Consider the following 22999-nt stretch of genomic DNA (forward strand, 5'->3'; position numbering starts at 1 on the left):
CTGCCCTCCCTCTAGCAATTCAGTGCAGGAGTGCTCATGAATATTCATGAGCTTCCACTGAGAGACAGAAGCAGAAGAAAAACATATCCCTTCTCTAATGATGTCACCAAATGTTGCCGATCAATACATGGAGAACGAATTGACCTGCAGCTATACAGTTCTTTAGGTAATTAGAGACTGCCCACATGAAACTATTGAAGTAAAAAAATGAATTTAAAAAAAAAAAAGAACTGCAGCTTTAATGCATTGATTGTCACTGTGGTAATCTATGCCTTGAATGGGTCACAGATAGCCAGATTGGCAAGCCATGGCCACAAAACAATTCCTCTTGCAGCCTTCTAGATGCCTGTATTTTACTCCATGCATAAATCCCCTTGTAACGTCTTCACTTAATGTCTTCTATTGGAATAGGGACCATTGGAAGCGGAAAACTTACACTCGAGTTTTGAAACCAGAGATATTTATCAGGTAAGATATACTCTCTGATAGCAGAAAGAAATAGGGTGTACGCAGATCCCAGACAGTCCAGTATTCAAATACAGTAGTCCCTCCTGTTGCTCCAATCTATCTCCCGCGGTCAGAAACGGGGCCAACTAGAACACACATTTAAAAGAGAAAGCAAAAAAAAGGGAGGTTGTAATTTAAAAAAATATCACTTTATGTAAATTACGAACAATACATTCACTTACATTCCAAAGAATAAGATGGTACCACGCTGTCCACGATATCCCTGCCTGCAAACCCGTCACATGAAAATGGGGAACGATGGGAAGATCATGGGGGACGATGGGGAAAATGGGAACGATGGGAAGATCATGGGGAACGATGGGGAAAATGGGGAACGGCAGGAAGATCATGAGGGACAATGAGGAATATGGGGAACAATGAGGAAAATGGAGAACGATGGGAAGATCATGGGGGACGATGGGGAAAATGGGGAACAATGGGAAGATCATGGGGGACGATGGGGAAAATGGGGAACGATGGGAAGATCATGGGGGATGATGGGGAAAATGGTGAACGATGGGAAGATCATGGGGGATGATGGGGAAAATGGGGAACGATGGGAAGATCAAGGGGGACGATGGGGAAAATGGGAAACGATGGGAAGATCATGGGAGACGATGGGGAAAATGGGGAACGATGGGAAGATCATGGGGGACGATGGGTAAAATGGGGAACGATGGGAAGATCATGGGGGACGATGGGTAAAATGGGAAACGATGGGAAGATCATGAGGGACGATGGGGAATATGGGGAACGATGGGGAAAATGGAGAACAATGGGAAGATAATGGGGACGATGGGGAAAATGGGGAATGATGCAAGATCATGGGGACGATGAGGAAAATGCGGAACGATGGCAAGATCATGGGGACGATGGGTAAAATGGGGAACGATGGGAAAATCATGGGGGACGATGGGTAAAATGGGGAATGATGGGAAGATCATGGGGGATGATGAGGTAAATGGGGAACGGTGGGAAGATCATGAAGGATGATGGGGTAAATGGGGAACGGTGGGAAGATCATGAGGGACGATGGGGAAAATGGGGAAAATGGGGAACGATGGGAAGATCATGGGTGACGCTGGGGTAAATGGGGAACGGTGGCAAGATCATGAGGGACGATGGGTAAAATGGAGAATGATGGGAAGATCATGAGGGATGATGGGGAAAATGGGGAACGATGGGAAGATCATGGGGGACGATAGGTTAAAATGGTAAATGATGGGAAGATCATGGGGGACGATGGGGAAAATGGGGAATGATGGGAAGATCATGGGGACGATGGGGAAAATGGTAAATGATGGGAAGATCATGGGGGACGATGGGGAAAATTGGAAACAGTGGGAAAATCATGAGGGACGATGGGGAATATGGGGAACGATGGGGAAAATGGAGTACGATAGGAAGATGATGGGGGACGATGGGGAAAATGGGGAACGATGGGAAGATCATGAGGGACGATGGGGAAAATGGGTAACGATGGGAAGATCATGGGGGACGATGGGGAAAATGGTAAACGATGGGAAGATCATGGGGGACGATGGGGAAAATGGGGAACGATGAGAAGATCATGGGGGACGATGGGGAAAATGGGGAACGATGGGAAGATGATGGGGGACGATTGGGAAAATGGGGAACGATGGGAAGATCATGGGGACGATCGGGAAAATGGGGAACGATGGGAAGATCATGGGGAAAATGGGGAACGATGGCAAGATCATGGGGGACGATGGGGAAAATGGGGAACAATGGGAAGATCATGGGGGACGATAGGGAAAATAGGGAACGGTGGAAAGATCATGGGGGACGATGGGGAAAATGGGGAACGATGGGAAGATCATGGGGGACGATGGGGAAAATGGGGAATGATGGGAAGATCATGGGGAAAATGGGGAACGATGGGAAGATCATGGGGGACGATGGGGAAAATGGGGAACAATGGGAAGATCATGGGGGACGATGGGGAAAATGGGGAACGATGGGAAGATCATGGGGGACGATGGGGAAAATTGGGAACGATGCAAGATCATGGGGGATGATGAGGAAAATGGGGAACGATGGGAAGATCATGGGGACGATGGGTAAAATGGGGAACGATGGGAAAATCATGGGGGACGATGGGTAAAATGGGGAATGATGGGAAGATCATGGGGGATGATGAGGTAAATGGGGAACGGTGGGAAGATCATGAAGGATGATGGGGTAAATGGGGAACGGTGGGAAGATCATGAGGGACGATGGGGAAAATGGGGAAAATGGGGAACGATGGGAAGATCATGGGTGACGCTGGGGTAAATGGGGAACGGTGGCAAGATCATGAGGGACGATGGGTAAAATGGAGAATGATGGGAAGATCATGAGGGATGATGGGGAAAATGGGGAACGATGGGAAGATCATGGGGGACGATAGGTTAAAATGGTAAATTATGGGAAGATCATGGGGGACGATGGGGAAAATGGGGAATGATGGGAAGATCATGGGGGACGATGGGGAAAATGGTAAATGATGGGAAGATCATGGGGGACGATGGGGAAAATTGGAAACAGTGGGAAAATCATGAGGGACGATGGGGAATATGGGGAACGATGGGGAAAATGGAGTACGATAGGAAGATGATGGGGGACGATGGGGAAAATGGGGAACGATGGGAAGATCATGAGGGACGATGGGGAAAATGGGTAACGATGGGAAGATCATGGGGGACGATGGGGAAAATGGTAAACGATGGGAAGATCATGGGGGACGATGGGGAAAATGGGGAACGATGAGAAGATCATGGGGGACGATGGGGAAAATGGGGAACGATGGGAAGATGATGGGGGACGATTGGGAAAATGGGGAACGATGGGAAGATCATGGGGGACGATCGGGAAAATGGGGAACGATGGGAAGATCATGGGGAAAATGGGGAACGATGGCAAGATCATGGGGGACGATGGGGAAAATGGGGAACAATGGGAAGATCATGGGGGACGATAGGGAAAATAGGGAACGGTGGAAAGATCATGGGGGACGATGGGGAAAATGGGGAACGATGGGAAGATCATGGGGGACGATGGGGAAAATGGGGAATGATGGGAAGATCATGGGGGAAATGGGGAACGATGGGAAGATCATGGGGGACGATGGGGAAAATGGGGAACAATGGGAAGATCATGGGGGACGATGGGGAAAATGGGGAACGATGGGAAGATCATGGGGGACGATGGGGAAAATTGGGAACGATGCAAGATCATGGGGGATGATGAGGAAAATGGGGAACGATGGGAAGATCATGGGGACGATGGGTAAAATGGGGAACAATGGGAAGATCATGGGGACGATGGGGAAAATGGGCAACGATGGGAAGATCATGGGGGACGATGGGAAGATCATGGGGGACGATGGGAAGATGATGAGGGACGATGGGGAAAATGGGAAACGGTGGTAAGATGATGGGGGACGATTGGGAAAATGGGGAACGTTGGGAAGATCATGGGGGACGATGGGGAAAATGGGGAACGATGGGAAGATCATGGGGAAAATGGGGAACGATGGGAAGATCATGGGGGACGATGGGGAAAATGGGGAACAATGGGAAGATCATGGGGGACAATGGGGAAAATAGGGAACGGTGGAAAGATCATGGGGGACGATGGGGAAAATGGGGAACGATGGGAAGATCATGGGGGACGATGGGGAAAATGGGGAATGATGGGAAGATCATGGGGGAAATGGGGAACGATGGGAAGATCATGGGGGACGATGGGGAAAATGGGGAACAATGGGAAGATCATGGGGGACGATGGGGAAAATGGGGAACGATGGGAAGATCATGGGGGACGATGGGGAAAATTGGGAACGATGCAAGATCATGGGGGACGATGGGAAGATGATGAGGGACGATGGGGAAAATGGGAAATGGTGGGAAGATCATGGGGGATGATGGGAAGATCATGGGGGATGATGGGGAAAATGGGGAACGATGGCAAGATCATGGGGGACGATGGGGAAAATGGGGAATGATGGGAAGTTCATGTGAGGCAATAGGAAGATCATGGGGGACGATGGGGAACGATGGGAAGATGATGAGGAACGATGGGGAAAATGGGGAATGATGGGAAGATCATGGGGGACGATGGGAAGATCATGGGGGACAATGGGGTAAATGGGGAACGATGGCAAGATCATGGGGGACGATGGGGAAAATGGGGAACGATGGCAAGATCATGGGGGACGATGGAGAAAATGGGGAACGATGGCAAGATCATGGGGGACGATGGGGAAAATGGGGAATGATGGGAAGATCATGGGGAATGATGGGGAAAATGGGGAACGATGGGAAGATCATGGGGAAAATGGGGAACGATGGGAAGATCATGGGGGACGATGGGGAAAATGGGGAACAATGGGAAGATCATGGGGGACGATGGGGAAAATGGGGAACGATGGGAAGATCATGGGGGACGATGGGGAAAATTGGGAACGATGCAAGATCATGGGGGATGATGAGGAAAATGGGGAACGATGGGAAGATCATGGGGACGATGGGTAAAATGGGGAACAATGGGAAGATCATGGGGACGATGGGGAAAATGGGCAACGATGGGAAGATCATGGGGGACGATGGGAAGATCATGGGGGACGATGGGAAGATGATGAGGGACGATGGGGAAAATGGGGAATGATGCAAGATCATGGGGACGATGAGGAAAATGCGGAACGATGGCAAGATCATGGGGACGATGGGTAAAATGGGGAACGATGGGAAAATCATGGGGGACGATGGGTAAAATGGGGAATGATGGGAAGATCATGGGGGACGATGAGGTAAATGGGGAACGGTGGGAAGATCATGAGGGATGATGGGGTAAATGGGGAACGGTGGGAAGATCATGAGGGACGATGGGGAAAATGGGGAAAATGGGGAACGATGGGAAGATCATGAGTGACGCTGGGGTAAATGGGGAACGGTGGCAAGATCATGAGGGACGATGGGTAAAATGGAGAATGATGGGAAGATCATGAGGGATGATGGGGAAAATGGGGAACGATGGGAAGATCATGGGGGACGATAGGTTAAAATGGTAAATGATGGGAAGATCATGGGGGACGATGGGGAAAATGGGGAATGATGGGAAGATCATGGGGGACGATGGGGAAAATGGTAAATGATGGGAAGATCATGGGGGACGATGGGGAAAATTGGAAACAGTGGGAAAATCATGAGGGACGATGGGGAATATGGGGAACGATGGGGAAAATGGAGTACGATAGGCAGATGATGGGGGACGATGGGGAAAATGGGGAACGATGGGAAGATCATGAGTGACGATGGGGAAAATGGGTAACGATGGGAAGATCATGGGGGACGATGGGGAAAATGGGGAACGATGGGAAGATCATGGGGGACGATGGGGAAAATGGGGAACGATGAGAAGATCATGGGGGACGATGGGGAAAATGGGGAACGGTGGGAAGATCATGAGGGACTATGGGGAACGATGGGGAAAATGGAGAACGATGGGAAGATGATGGGGACGATTGGGAAAATGGGGAACGATGGGAAGATCATGGGGGACGATCGGGAAAATGGGGAACGATGGGAAGATCATGGGGAAAATGGGGAACGATGGCAAGATCATGGGGGACGATGGGGAAAATGGGGAACAATGGGAAGATCATGGGGGACGATAGGGAAAATAGGGAACGGTGGAAAGATCATGGGGGACGATGGGGAAATGGGGAACGATGGGAAGATCATGGGGGACGATGGGGAAAATGGGGAATGATGGGAAGATCATGGGGAAAATGGGGAACGATGGGAAGATCATGGGGGACGATGGGGAAAATGGGGAACAATGGGAAGATCATGGGGGACGATGGGGAAAATGGGGAACGATGGGAAGATCATGGGGGACGATGGGGAAAATTGGGAACGATGCAAGATCATGGGGGATGATGAGGAAAATGGGGAACGATGGGAAGATCATGGGGACGATGGGGAAAATGGGCAACGATGGGAAGATCATGGGGGACGATGGGAAGATCATGGGGGACGATGGGAAGATGATGAGGGACGATGGGGAAAATGGGAAACGGTGGTAAGATGATGGGGGACGATTGGGAAAATGGGGAACGATGGGAAGATCATGGGGGACGATGGGGAAAATGGGGAACGATGGGAAGATCATGGGGAAAATGGGGAACGATGGGAAGATCATGGGGGACGATGGGGAAAATGGGGAACAATGGGACGATCATGGGGGACAATGGGGAAAATAGGGAACGGTGGAAAGATCATGGGGGACGATGGGGAAAATGGGGAACGATGGGAAGATCATGGGGGACGATGGGGAAAATGGGGAATGATGGGAAGATCATGGGGGAAATGGGGAACGATGGGAAGATCATGGGGGACGATGGGGAAAATGGGGAACAATGGGAAGATCATGGGGGATGATGGGGAAAATGGGGAACGATGGGAAGATCATGGGGGACGATGGGGAAAATTGGGAACGATGCAAGATCATGGGGGACGATGGGAAGATGATGAGGGACGATGGGAAAAATGGGAAACGGTGGGAAGATCATGGGGGATGATGGGAAGATCATGGGGGATGATGGGGAAAATGGGGAACGATGGCAAGATCATGGGGGACGATGGGGAAAATGGGGAATGATGGGAAGTTCATGTGAGGCAATAGGAAGATCATGGGGGACGATGGGGAACGATGGGAAGATGATGAGGAACGATGGGGAAAATGGGGAATGATGGGAAGATCATGGGGGACGATGGGAAGATCATGGGGGACAATGGGGTAAATGGGGAATGATGGCAAGATCATGGGGGACGATGGGGAAAATGGGGAACGATGGCAAGATCATGGGGGACGATGGAGAAAATGGGGAACGATGGCAAGATCATGGGGGACGATGGGGAAAATGGGGAATGATGGGAAGATCATGGGGAATGATGGGGAAAATGGGGAACGATGGGAAGATCATGGGGAAAATGGGGAATGATGGGAAGATCATGGGGGACGATGGGGAAAATGGGGAACAATGGGAAGATCATGGGGGACGATGGGGAGAATGGGGAACGATGGGAAGATCATGGGGGACGATGGGGAAAATTGGGAACGATGCAAGATCATGGGGGATGATGAGGAAAATGGGGAACGATGGGAAGATCATGGGGACGATGGGTAAAATGGGGAACAATGGGAAGATCATGGGGACGATGGGGAAAATGGTCAACGATGGGAAGATCATGGGGGACGATGGGAAGATCATGGGGGACGATGGGAAGATGATGAGGGACGATGGGGAAAATGGGAAACGGTGGTAAGATGATGGGGGACGATTGGGAAAATGGGGAACGATGGGAAGATCATGGGGGACGATGGGGAAAATGGGGAACGATGGGAAGATCATGGGGAAAATGGGGAACGATGGGAAGATCATGGGGGACGATGGGGAAAATGGGGAACAATGGGAAGATCATGGGGGACAATGGGGAAAATAGGGAACGGTGGAAAGATCATGGGGGACGATGGGGAAAATGGGGAACGATGGGAAGATCATGGGGGACGATGGGGAAAATGGGGAATGATGGGAAGATCATGGGGGAAATGGGGAACGATGGGAAGATCATGGGGGACGATGGGGAAAATGGGGAACAATGGGAAGATCATGGGGGACGATGGGGAAAATGGGGAACGATGGGAAGATCATGGGGGACGATGGGGAAAATTGGGAACGATGCAAGATCATGGGGGACGATGGGAAGATGATGAGGGACGATGGGGAAAATGGGAAACGGTGGGAAGATCATGGGGGATGATGGGAAGATCATGGGGGATGATGGGGAAAATGGGGAACGATGGCAAGATCATGGGGGACGATGGGGAAAATGGGGAATGATGGGAAGTTCATGGTGGACGATGGAGAAAATGGGGAACGATGGCAAGATCATGGGGGACGATTGGGAAAATGGGGAATGATGGGAAGATCATGGGGAATGATGGGGAAAATGGGGAACGATGGGAAGATCATGGGGGACGAGGGGGGACGATGGGAAGATGATGAGGGACGGTGGGGAAAATGGGGAATGATGGGAAGATCGTGGGGGACGATGGGAAGATCATGGGGGACAATGGGGTAAATGGGGAACGATGGCAAGATCATGGGGGACGATGGGGAAAATGGGGAACGATGGCAAGATCATGGGGGACGATGGAGAAAATGGGGAACGATGGCAAGATCATGGGGGACGATTGGGAAAATGGGGAATGATGGGAAGATCATGGGGAATGATGGGGAAAATGGGGAACGATGGGAAGATCATGGGGGACGAGGGGGGACGATGGGAAGATGATGAGGGACGGTGGGGAAAATGGGAAACGATGGGAAGATCATGGGGGACGATGGGGTAAATGGGGAACGATGGCAAGATCATGGGGGACGATGGGGAAAATGGGGAACGATGGCAAGATCATGGGGGACGATGGAGAAAATGGGGAACGATGGCAAGATCGTGGGGACGATGGGTTAAATGGGGAACGATGGGAAGATCATGGGGGACGAGGGGGGACGATGGGAAGTTGATGAGGGACGATGGGAAAAATGTAGAATATGGGGAACGATGGGAAGATCATGGGGGACGATGGGGAAATGGGGAACGATGGCAAGATCATGGGGGACGATGTGGAAAATGGTGAACGATGGCAAGATCAAGGGGACGATGGGGAAAATGGGGAACGATGGGAAGATCATGGGGACGATGGGGAAAATGACAAACGATGGGAAGATCATGGGAGACGATGGGGAAAATGGGGAACGAGGAGAAGATCATGGGGGACGATGGGGAAAATAGGGAATGGTGGGAAGATCATGGGGGACGATGGGCAAAATGGGGAACGATGGGAAGATCATGGGGGACGATGGGGAACGATGGGAAGATCATGGGGAAAATGGCGAACGATGGGAAGATCATGGGGGACGATGGGGAATATGGGGAACGATGGCAAGATCATGGGGGACGATGGGGAAAATTGATAACGATGGGAAGATCATGGGGACGATGGGGAAAATGGGCAACGATGGAAAGATCATGGGGACGATGGGAAGATCATGAGGGATGATGGGGAACGATGGGAAGATGATGAAGAACGATGGGGAAAATGGGGAATGATGGGAAGATCAAGGGGGACAATGGGAAGATCATGGGGGACGATGGGGTAAATGGGGAACGATGGCAAGATCATGGGGGACGATGGCGAAAATGGGGAACGATGGGAAGATCATGGGGGACTATGGTGAAAATGAGGAAAGATGGGAAGATCATGGGGGACGATGGGGAAAATGGGGAACGATGCAAGATCATGGGGACGATGAGGAAAATGGGGAACGATGGCAAGATCATAGGGACGATGGGTAAAATGGGGAACGATGGGAAAATCATGGGGGACGATGAGGTAAATGGGGAACGGTGGGAAGACCATGAAGGATGATGGGGTAAATGGGGAATGGTGGGAAGATCATGAGGGACGATGGGGAAAATGGGGGAAATGGGGAACGATGGGAAGATCATGGGTGACGCTGCGGTAAATGGGGAACGGTGGCAAGATCATGAGTTACGATGGGTAAAATGGGGAATGAGGGGAAGATCATGGGGGACGATGGGAAAATGGGGAACGATGGGAAGATCATGGGGGACGATGGGGAAAATGGTAAATGATGGGAAGATCATGGGGGACGATGGGGAAAATGGGGAACAATGGGAAGATCATGGGGGACGATAGGGAAAATGGTAAATGATGGGAAGATCATGGGGACGATAGGGAAAATTGGGAACGGTGGGAAGATCATGAGGGACGATGGGGAATATGGGGAACGATGGGGAAAATGGAGAACGATGGGAAGATGATGGGGGATGATGGGGAAAATGGGGAACGATGGGAATATCATGTGGGACGATGGGGAAAATGGGTAACGATGGGAAGATCATGTGGGACGATGGGGAAAATGGTAAACGATGGGAAGATCATGGGGGATGATGGGGAAAATGGGGAACGATGAGAAGATCATGGGGGCCGATGGGGAAAATGGGGAACGGTGGGAAGATCATGAGGAACTATGGGGAACGATGGGGAAAATGGAGAACGATGGGAAGATGATGGGGGACAATTGGGAAAATGGGGAACGATGGGAAGATCATGAGGGACGATGGGGAAGATCATGGGGGACGATGGGTAAAATGGGGAACGATGGGAAGATCATGGGGGACGATGGGGAAAATGGGGAACGATGGGCAGATCATGGGGGACGATGGGAAAAATGGGGAATGATGGGAAGATCATGGGGGACGATGGGGAAAATGGGGAACGATGGGAAGATCATGGGGGACGATGGGGAAAATGGTGAACAATGGGAAGATCATGGGGGACGATGGGGAAAATGGGGAATGATGGGAAGATCATGGAGACGATGGGGAAAATGGGGAACGATGGGAAGTTCATGGGGAAAATGGGGAACGACAGGAAGATCATGGGGGACGATGGGGAAAATGGGGAACGATGGGAAGATCATGGGGACGATGGGGACGATGGGGAAAATGGGGAACGATGGGAAGATCATGGGGGACAATGGGGAAAATTGGGAATAATGCAAGATCATGGGAGACAATGGGGAAATGGGGAATGACTGGAAGATCATGGGGGACCATGGTGAAAATGGGGAATGATTGGAGGATGATGGGGGACGATGGGGAACGATGGGAAGATCATGGGGGACGATGAAAAATGAGGAACGATGGGATGATCATGGGGGACGATGGGGAAAATGGGGAACGATGGGAAGAACATGGGGGACGATGGGGGACGATGGGAAGATGATGAGGGACGATGTGGAAAATGGGGAACGATGGAAAGATCATGGGGGACGATAGGAAAAATGGGGAACGATGGAAAGATCACGGGGGACGATAGGAAAAATGGGGAACAATGGGAAGATCATTGGGGACGATGGGGAAAATGAGGAACGGTGGGAAGATCATGAGGGATGATGGGGAAAATGGGGAACGATGGGAACATCATGGGGGACGATGAGGTAAATGGGGAACGGTGGCAAGATCATGAGTTACGATGGGTAAAATGGGGAATGAGGGGAAGATCATGGGGGACGATGGGAAAATGGGGAACGATGGGAAGATCATGGGGGACGATGGGGAAAATGGTAAATGATGGGAAGATCATGGGGGACGATGGGGAAAATGGGGAACAATGGGAAGATCATGGGGGACGATAGGGAAAATGGTAAATGATGGGAAGATCATGGGGACGATAGGGAAAATTGGGAACGGTGGGAAGATCATGAGGGACGATGGGGAATATGGGGAACGATGGGGAAAATGGAGAACGATGGGAAGATGATGGGGGATGATGGGGAAAATGGGGAACGATGGGAATATCATGTGGGACGATGGGGAAAATGGGTAACGATGGGAAGATCATGTGGGACGATGGGGAAAATGGTAAACGATGGGAAGATCATGGGGGATGATGGGGAAAATGGGGAACGATGAGAAGATCATGGGGGCCGATGGGGAAAATGGGGAACGGTGGGAAGATCATGAGGAACTATGGGGAACGATGGGGAAAATGGAGAACGATGGGAAGATGATGGGGGACAATTGGGAAAATGGGGAACGATGGGAAGATCATGAGGGACGATGGGGAAGATCATGGGGGACGATGGGTAAAATGGGGAACGATGGGAAGATCATGGGGGACGATGGGGAAAATGGGGAACGATGGGCAGATCATGGGGGACGATGGGAAAAATGGGGAATGATGGGAAGATCATGGGGGACGATGGGGAAAATGGGGAACGATGGGAAGATCATGGGGGACGATGGGGAAAATGGTGAACAATGGGAAGATCATGGGGGACGATGGGGAAAATGGGGAATGATGGGAAGATCATGGAGACGATGGGGAAAATGGGGAACGATGGGAAGTTCATGGGGAAAATGGGGAACGACAGGAAGATCATGGGGGACGATGGGGAAAATGGGGAACGATGGGAAGATCATGGGGACGATGGGGACGATGGGGAAAATGGGGAACGATGGGAAGATCATGGGGGACAATGGGGAAAATTGGGAATAATGCAAGATCATGGGAGACAATGGGGAAATGGGGAATGACTGGAAGATCATGGGGGACCATGGTGAAAATGGGGAATGATTGGATGGGGGACGATGGGGAACGATGGGAAGATCATGGGGGACGATGAAAAATGAGGAACGATGGGATGATCATGGGGGACGATGGGGAAAATGGGGAACGATGGGAAGAACATGGGGGACGATGGGGGACGATGGGAAGATGATGAGGGACGATGTGGAAAATGGGGAACGATGGAAAGATCATGGGGGACGATAGGAAAAATGGGGAACGATGGAAAGATCACGGGGGACGATAGGAAAAATGGGGAACAATGGGAAGATCATTGGGGACGATGGGGAAAATGAGGAACGGTGGGAAGATCATGAGGGATGATGGGGAAAATGGGGAACGATGGGAACATCATGGGGGACAATGGGGAAAATGGGGAACGATGGGAAAATCATGGGGGACGATGGGGAAAATGGGGAACGATGGGAAGATCATGGGGGACGATGGGGAAAATGGGGAACGATGGGGAAAATGGGGAACAATGGCAAGATCATGGGGGACGATGGGGAAAATGGGGAACAATGGCAAGATCACGGGGGCCGATGGGGAAAATGGGGAACGATGGGAAGATCATGGGAGACAATGGGAAAAATGGGGAGCGATGGGAAGATCATAGGGGACAATGGGGAAAATGGGGAACGATGGGAAGATCAAGGGGGACGATGGGGAAAATGGGGAATGATGGCAAGATCATGGGGGACGATGAGGAAAATGGGGAACGATGGCAAGATCAAGGTCGACGATGGGGAAAATGGGGAACGATGGAAAGATTATGGGGGACGATGGGGAAAATGGGAAATGATGGGAAGATCATGGGGACGATGGGGAAAATAAGGAACGATGGGAAGATCATGGGGGACTATGGGGAACGATGGGAACATGATGAGGGACGATGGGGAAAATGGGGAACGATAGAAAGATCATGGGGGACGATGGGGAAAATGGGGAACGATGGGAAGATCATTGGGGATGATGGGGAAAATGAGGAACGGTGGGAAGATCATGAGGGACGATGGGGAAAATGGGGAACGATGGGAAGATCATGGGGGACAATGGGGAAAATGGGGAACGATGAGAAGATCATGGGGGACGATGGGGAAAATGGGGAACGGTGGGAAAAATTATGGGGGACGATGGGGAAAATGGGGAACAATGGGAAGATCATGGGGGACGATGGGGAAAATGGTGAACGATGGGAAGATCATGGGGGACGATGGGGAAAATTGGGAATGATGCAAGATCATGGGGGATGATGAGGAAAATGGGGAACGATGGGAAGATCATGGGGACGATGGGTAAAATGGGGAACATTGGGAAGATCATGGGGGACGATAGGGAAAATGGTAAATGATGGGAAGATCATGGGGACGATAGGGAAAATTGGGAACGGTGGGAAGATCATGAGGGACGATGGGGAATATGGGGAACGATGGGGAAAATGGAGAACGATGGGAAGATGATGGGGGATGATGGGGAAAATGGGGAACGATGGGAATATCATGTGGGACGATGGGGAAAATGGGTAACGATGGGAAGATCATGTGGGACGATGGGGAAAATGGTAAACGATGGGAAGATCATGGGGGATGATGGGGAAAATGGGGAACGATGAGAAGATCATGGGGGCCGATGGGGAAAATGGGGAACGGTGGGAAGATCATGAGGAACTATGGGGAACGATGGGGAAAATGGAGAACGATGGGAAGATGATGGGGGACAATTGGGAAAATGGGGAACGATGGGAAGATCATGAGGGACGATGGGGAAGATCATGGGGGACGATGGGTAAAATGGGGAACGATGGGAAGATCATGGGGGACGATGGGGAAAATGGGGAACGATGGGCAGATCATGGGGGACGATGGGAAAAATGGGGAATGATGGGAAGATCATGGGGGACGATGGGGAAAATGGGGAACGATGGGAAGATCATGGGGGACGATGGGGAAAATGGTGAACAATGGGAAGATCATGGGGGACGATGGGGAAAATGGGGAATGATGGGAAGATCATGGAGACGATGGGGAAAATGGGGAACGATGGGAAGTTCATGGGGAAAATGGGGAACGACAGGAAGATCATGGGGGACGATGGGGAAAATGGGGAACGATGGGAAGATCATGGGGACGATGGGGACGATGGGGAAAATGGGGAACGATGGGAAGATCATGGGGGACAATGGGGAAAATTGGGAATAATGCAAGATCATGGGAGACAATGGGGAAATGGGGAATGACTGGAAGATCATGGGGGACCATGGTGAAAATGGGGAATGATTGGAGGATGATGGGGGACGATGGGGAACGATGGGAAGATCATGGGGGACGATGAAAAATGAGGAACTATGGGATGATCATGGGGGACGATGGGGAAAATGGGGAACGATGGGAAGAACATGGGGGACGATGGGGGACGATGGGAAGATGATGAGGGACGATGTGGAAAATGGGGAACGATGGAAAGATCATGGGGGACGATAGGAAAAATGGGGAACGATGGAAAGATCACGGGGGACGATAGGAAAAATGGGGAACAATGGGAAGATCATTGGGGACGATGGGGAAAATGAGGAACGGTGGGAAGATCATGAGGGATGATGGGGAAAATGGGGAACGATGGGAACATCATGGGGGACAATGGGGAAAATGGGGAACGATGGGAAAATCATGGGGGACGATGGGGAAAATGGGGAACGATGGGAAGATCATGGGGGACGATGGGGAAAATGGGGAACGATGGGGAAAATGGGGAACAATGGCAAGATCATGGGGGACGATGGGGAAAATGGGGAACAATGGCAAGATCAGGGGGGCCGATGGGGAAAATGGGGAACGATGGGAAGATCATGGGAGACAATGGGAAAAATGGGGAGCGATGGGAAGATCATAGGGGACAATGGGGAAAATGGGGAACGATGGGAAGATCAAGGGGGACGATGGGGAAAATGGGGAATGATGGCAAGATCATGGGGGACGATGAGGAAAATGGGGAACGATGGCAAGATCAAGGTCGACGATGGGGAAAATGGGGAACGATGGGAAGATTATGGGGGACGATGGGGAAAATGGGAAATGATGGGAAGATCATGGGGACGATGGGGAAAATAAGGAACGATGGGAAGATCATGGGGGACTATGGGGAACGATGGGAACATGATGAGGGACGATGGGGAAAATGGGGAACGATAGAAAGATCATGGGGGACGATGGGGAAAATGGGGAACGATGGGAAGATCATTGGGGATGATGGGGAAAATGAGGAACGGTGGGAAGATCATGAGGGACGATGGGGAAAATGGGGAACGATGGGAAGATCATGGGGGACAATGGGGAAAATGGGGAACGATGAGAAGATCATGGGGGACGATGGGGAAAATGGGGAACGGTGGGAAAAATTATGGGGGACGATGGGGAAAATGGGGAACAATGGGAAGATCATGGGGGACGATGGGGAAAATGGTGAACGATGGGAAGATCATGGGGGACGATGGGGAAAATTGGGAATGATGCAAGATCATGGGGGATGATGAGGAAAATGGGGAACGATGGGAAGATCATGGGGACGATGGGTAAAATGGGGAACAATGGGAAGATCATGGGGACGATGGGGAAAATGGGCAACGATGGGAAGATCATGGGGGACGATGGGAAGATCATAGGGGACGATGGGAAGATGATGAGGGACGATGGGGAAATGGGAAACGGTGGTAAGATGATGGGGGACGATTGGGAAAATGGGGAACGATGGGAAGATCATGGGGGACGATGGGGAAAATGGGGAACGATGGGAAGATCATGGGGAAATGGGGAACGATGGGAAGATCATGGGGGACAATGGGGAAAATGGGGAACAATGGGAAAATCATGGGGGACGATGGGAAAAATAGGGAACGGTGGAAAGATCATGGGGGACGATGGGGAAAATGGGGAACGATGGGAAGATCATGGGGGACGATGGGGAAAATGGGGAATGATGGGAAGATCATGGGGAAAATGGGGAACGATGGGAAGAGCATGGGGGACGATGGGGAAAATTGGGAGCGATGCAAGATCATGGGGGACGATGGGAAGATGATGAGGGACGATGGGGAAAATGGGAAACGGTGGGAAGATCATGGGGGACGATGGCAAGATCAAGGTCGACGATGGGGAAAATGGGGAACGATGGGAAGATTATGGGGGACGATGGGGAAAATGGGAAATGATGGGAAGATCATGGGGACGATGGGGAAAATAAGGAACGATGGGAAGATCATGGGGGACTATGGGGAACGATGGGAACATGATGAGGGACGATGGGGAAAATGGGGAACGATAGAAAGATCATGGGGGACGATGGGGAAAATGGGGAACGATGGGAAGATCATTGGGGACGATGGGGAAAATGAGGAACGGTGGGAAGATCATGAGGGACGATGGGGAAAATGGGGAACGATGGGAAGATCATGGGGGACAATGGGGAAAATGGGGAACGATGAGAAGATCATGGGGGACGATGGGGAAAATGGGGAACGGTGGGAAGATCATGAGGGACTATGGGGAACGATGGGGAAAATGGAGAACGATGGGAAGATGATGGGGGACGATTGGGAAAATGGGGAACGATGGGAAGATCATGGGGGATGATGGGGAAAATGGGGAACGATGGGAAGATCATGGGGAAAATGGGGAACGATGGCAAGATCATGGGGGACGATGGGGAAAATGGGGAACAATGGGAAGATCATGGGGGACGATGGGGAAAATAGGGAACGGTGGAAAGATCATGGGGAAAATGGGGAACGATAGGAAGATCATGGGGGACGATGGGGAAAATGGGGAATGATGGGAAGATCATGGGGAAAATGGGGAACGATGGGAAGATTATGGGGGACGATGGGGAAAATGGGGAACAATGGGAAGATCATGGGGGACGATGGGGAAAATGGGGAACGATGGGAAGATCATGGGGGACGATGGGGAAAATTGGGAATGATGCAAGATCATGGGGGATGATGAGGAAAATGGGGAACGATGGGAAGATCATGGGGACGATGGGTAAAATGGGGAACAATGGGAAGATCATGGGGACGATGGGGAAAATGGGCAACGATGGGAAGATCATGGGGGACGATGGGAAGATCATAGGGGACGATGGGAAGATGATGAGGGACGATGGGGAAATGGGAAACGGTGGTAAGATGATGGGGGACGATTGGGAAAATGGGGAACGGTGGAAAGATCATGGGGGACGATGGGGAAAATGGGGAATGATGGGAAGATCATGGGGGACAATGGGGAAATGGGGAATGATGGGAAGATCATGGGGAAAATGGGGAACGATGGGAAGATCATGGGGGACGATGGGGAAAATGGGGAACAATGGGAAGATCATGGGGGACGATGGGGAAAATGGGGAACAATGGGAAGATCATGGGTGACGATGGGAAAATTGGGAGCGATGCAAGATCATGGGGGACGATGGGAAGATGATGAGGGACGATGGGGAAAATGGGAAACGGTGGGAAGATCATGGGGGACGATGGGAAGATCATGGAGGACGATGGCGAAAATGGGGAATGATGGGAAGTTCATGTGAGGCAATAGGAAGATCATGGGGGACGATGGGGAAAATGGGGAACGATGGGAAGATCATGGGGGACGATGGGGAAAATTGGGAGCGATGCAAGATCATGGGGGACGATGGGAAGATGATGAGGAACGATGGGGAAAATTTGGGAATGATGGGAAGATCATGGGGGACGATGGGAAGATCATGGGGGACAATGAGGTAAATGGGGAACGATGGCAAGATCATGGGGGACGATGGGGAAAATGGGGAACGATGGGAAGATCATGGGGAATGATGGGGAAAATGGGGAACGATGGGAAGATCATGGGGGACGATGGGGTAAATGGGGAACGATGGCAAGATCATGGGGGACGATGGGGAAAATGGGGAACGATGGCAAGATCATGGGGGACGATGGAGAAAATGGGGAACGATGGCAAGATCATGGGGGACGATGGCGAAAATGGGGAATGATGGGAAGTTCATGTGAGGCAATAGGAAGATCATGGGGGACGATGGGGAAAATGGGGAACGATGGGAAGATCATGGGGGACGATGGGGAAAATTGGGAGCGATGCAAGATCATGGGGGACGATGGGAAGATGATGAGGAACGATGGGGAAAATTTGGGAATGATGGGAAGATCATGGGGGACGATGGGAAGATCATGGGGGACAATGAGGTAAATGGGGAACGATGGCAAGATCATGGGGGACGATGGGGAAAATGGGGAACGATGGGAAGATCATGGGGAATGATGGGGAAAATGGGGAACGATGGGAAGATCATGGGGGACGATGGCAAGATCATGGGGAAAATGGGGAACGATGGCAAGATCATGGGGGACGATGGAGAAAATGGGGAACGATGGCAAGATCATGGGGACGATGGGTTAAATGGGGAACGATGGGAAGATCATCGGGGACGATGGGGGACGATGGGAAGTTGATGAGGGACGATGGGGAAAATGCGGAATGATGGGAAGATCATTGGGGACGATGTAGAAAATGGGGAACGATGGGAAGATCATGGGGGACGATGGGGAAATGGGGAACGATGGCAAGATCATGGGGGATGATGTGGAAAATGGTGAACGATGGCAAGATCAAGGGGACGATGGGGAAAATGGGGAACGATGGGAAGATCATGGGGACGATGGGGAAAATGAGAAACGATGGGAAGATCATGGGAGACGATGGGGAAAATGGGGAACGATGGGAAGATCATGTGGGACGATGGGGAAAATAGGGAACGGTGGGAAGATCATGGGGACAATGGGGAAAATGGGGAACGATGTGAAGATCATGGGGGACGATGGGGAACGATGGGAAGATCATGGGGAAAATGGCGAACGATGGGAAGATCATGGGGGACGATGGGGAAAATGGGGAACGATGGGAAGATCATGGGGGACGATGGGGAAAATTGGTAACGATGGGAAGATCATGGGGACGATGGGGAAAATGGGCAACGATGGGAAGATCATGGGGACGATGGGAAGATCATGGAGGATGATGGGGTAAATGGGGAACGATGGCAAGATCATGTGGGACGATGGCAAAAATGGGGAACGATGGCAAGATCATGGGGACGATGGGGAAAATGGGGAACGATGGGAAGATCATGGGGGACTATGGTGAAAATGGGGAATGATGGGAAGATCATGGGGACGATGGGGAAAATGGGGAACGATGCAAGATCATGGGGACGATGAGGGAAATGGGGAACGATGGCAAGATCATGGGGACGATGGGTAAAATGGGGAACGATGGGAAGATCATGGGGGACGATGGGGAAAATGAGGAACGGTGGGAAGATCATGAGAGATGATGGGGAAAATGGGGAACGATGGGAAGATCATGGGGGACAATGGGGAAAATGGGGAACGATGGGAAAATCATGGGGGACGATGGGGAAAATGGGGAACGATGGGAAGATCATGGGGGATGATGGGGAAAATGGGGAACGATGGGGAAAATGGGGAACAATGGCAAGATCATGGGGGCCGATGAGGAAAATGGGGAACGATGGGAAGATCATGGGGGACAATGGGAAAAATGGGGAACGATGGGAAGATCATGGGGGACGATGGGGAAAATGGGGAACGATGGGAAGATCAAGGGGGATGATGGGGAAAATGGGGAACGATGGCAAGATCAAGGGGGACGATGGGGAAAATGGGGAACGATGGGAAGATTATGGGGGACGATGGGGAAAATGGGAAATAATGGGAAGATCATGGGGATGATGGGGAAAATAAGGAACGATGGGAAGATCATGGGGGACGATGGGGAACGATGGGAACATGATGAGGGACGATGGGGAAAATGGGGAACGATGGAAAGATCATGGGGGACGATGGGGAAAATGGGGAACGATGGGAAGATCATTGGGGACGATGGGGAAAATGAGGAACGGTGGGAAGATCATGAGGGACGATGGGGAAAATGGGGAACGATGGGAAGATCATGGGGGACAATGGGGAAAATGGGGAAAGATGGGAAGATCATGGGGAACGATGGGGAAAATGGGGAACGATGGGAAGATCATGGGGGACGATGGGGAACGATGGGAAAATCATGAGGGATGATGGGGAAAATGGGGAACGATGGGGAAAATGTGGAACAATGGCAAGATCACGGGGGACAATGGGGAAAATGGGGAACAATGGCAAGATCAGGGGGGCCGATGGGGAAAATGGGGAACGATGGGAAGATCATGGGGGACGATGGGGAAAATGGGGAACAATGGGAAGATCATGGGGGACGATGGAGAAAATGGGGAACGGTGGGAAGATCATGAGGGACGATGGGGAAAATGGGGAACGATGGAAAGATCATGGAGGACGATGGGGAAAATGGGGAACGATGGGAAGATCATTGGGGACGATGGGGAAAATGAGGAATGGTGGGAAGATCATGAGGGACGATGGGGAAAATGGGGAACGATGGGAAGATCATGGGCGACAATGGGGAAAATGGGGAACGATGGGAAGATCATGGGGGACGATGGGGAAAATGGGGAACGATGGGAAGAGCATGGGGGACAATGGGGAACGATGGGAAAATCATGAGGGATGATGGGGAAAATGGGGAACGATGGGAAGATCATGGGGACGATGGGGAAAATGGGGAACGATGGGGAAAATGTGGAACAATGGCAAGATCACGGGGGACAATGGGGAAAATGGGGAACAATGGCAAGATCACGGGGGACGATGGGGAAAATGGGGAATGATGGGAAGATCATGGGGGATGATGGGGAAAATGGGGAACGATGGGAAGATCATGGGGGACAATGGGGAAAATGGGGAACAATGGGAAGATCATGGGGGATGATGGAGAAAATGGGGAACGATGGGAAGATCATGGGGGACTATGGTGAAAATGGGGAATGATGGGAAGATCATGGGGGACGATGGGGAAAATGGGGAACGATGGGAAGATCATGGGGGACTATGGTGAAAATGGGGAATGATGGGAAGATCATGGGGGACGATGGGGAAAATGGGGAACGATGGGAAGATCATGGGGGACGATGGGGAACGATGGGAAGATCATGGGGAAAATGGTGAACGATGGGAAGATCATGGGGGACGATGGGGAAAATGGGGAACGATGGGAAGATCATGGGGGACGATGGGGAAAATTGGTAACGATGGGAAGATCATGGGGACGATGGGGAAAATGGGGAACGATGGGAAGATCATGTGGGACGATGGGGAAAATAGGGAACGGTGGGAAGATCATGGGGGACGATGGGGAAAATGGGGAACGATGGGAAGATCATGGGGACGATGGGGAACGATGGGAAGATCATGGGGAAAATGGCGAACGATGGGAAGATCATGGGGGACGATGGGGAAAATGGGGAACGATGGGAAGATCATGGGGGACGATGGGGAAAATTGGTAACGATGGGAAGATCATGGGGACGATGGGGAAAATGGGCAACGATGGGAAGATCATGGGGACGATGGGAAGATCATGAGGGATGATGGGGAACGATGGGAAGATGATGAAGAACGATGGGGAAAATGGGGAAAAATGGGAAGATCATGGGGGATGATGGGGAAAATGGGGAACGATGGGAAGATCATGGGGGACTATGGTGAAAATGGGGAATGATGGGAAGATCATGGGGGACGATGGGGAAAATGGGGAACGATGGGAAGATCATGGGGGACGATGGGGAATGATGGGAAGATCATGGGGAAAATGGTGAACGATGGGAAGATCATGGGGGACGATGGGGAAAATGGGGAACGATGGGAAGATCATGGGGGACGATGGGGAAAATTGGTAACGATGGGAAGATCATGGGGACGATGGGGAAAATGGGGAACGATGGGAAGATCATGTGGGACGATGGGGAAAATAGGGAACGGTGGGAAGATCATGGGGGACGATGGGGAAAATGGGGAACGATGGGAAGATCATGGGGACGATGGGGAACGATGGGAAGATCATGGGGAAAATGGCGAACGATGGGAAGATCATGGGGGACGATGGGGAAAATGGGGAACGATGGGAAGATCATGGGGGACGATGGGGAAAATTGGTAACGATGGGAAGATCATGGGGACGATGGGGAAAATGGGCAACGATGGGAAGATCATGGGGACGATGGGAAGATCATGAGGGATGATGGGGAACGATGGGAAGATGATGAAGAACGATGGGGAAAATGGGGAACGATGGGAAGATCAAGGGGGACGATG

The 22999-nt window shown here is 51.4% G+C and overlaps 1 protein-coding gene across 1 annotated transcript in view; it reads left to right on the forward strand.

Annotated features, from left to right (window-relative positions):
* LOC142502917 (interferon-induced very large GTPase 1-like) overlaps positions 1-22999 on the forward strand; it is a 48858-nt gene that overhangs the window by 1597 nt on the left and 24262 nt on the right. The window contains exon 2 of the mRNA XM_075614613.1: positions 412-468. The gene's annotated coding sequence lies outside the window, so the exon portion shown is untranslated. The remainder of the gene's footprint in view (positions 1-411; positions 469-22999) is intronic.

The sequence above is a fragment of the Ascaphus truei genome, chromosome 9, assembly GCF_040206685.1.
Source record: "Ascaphus truei isolate aAscTru1 chromosome 9, aAscTru1.hap1, whole genome shotgun sequence".
Lineage (NCBI taxonomy): Eukaryota > Metazoa > Chordata > Amphibia > Anura > Ascaphidae > Ascaphus > Ascaphus truei.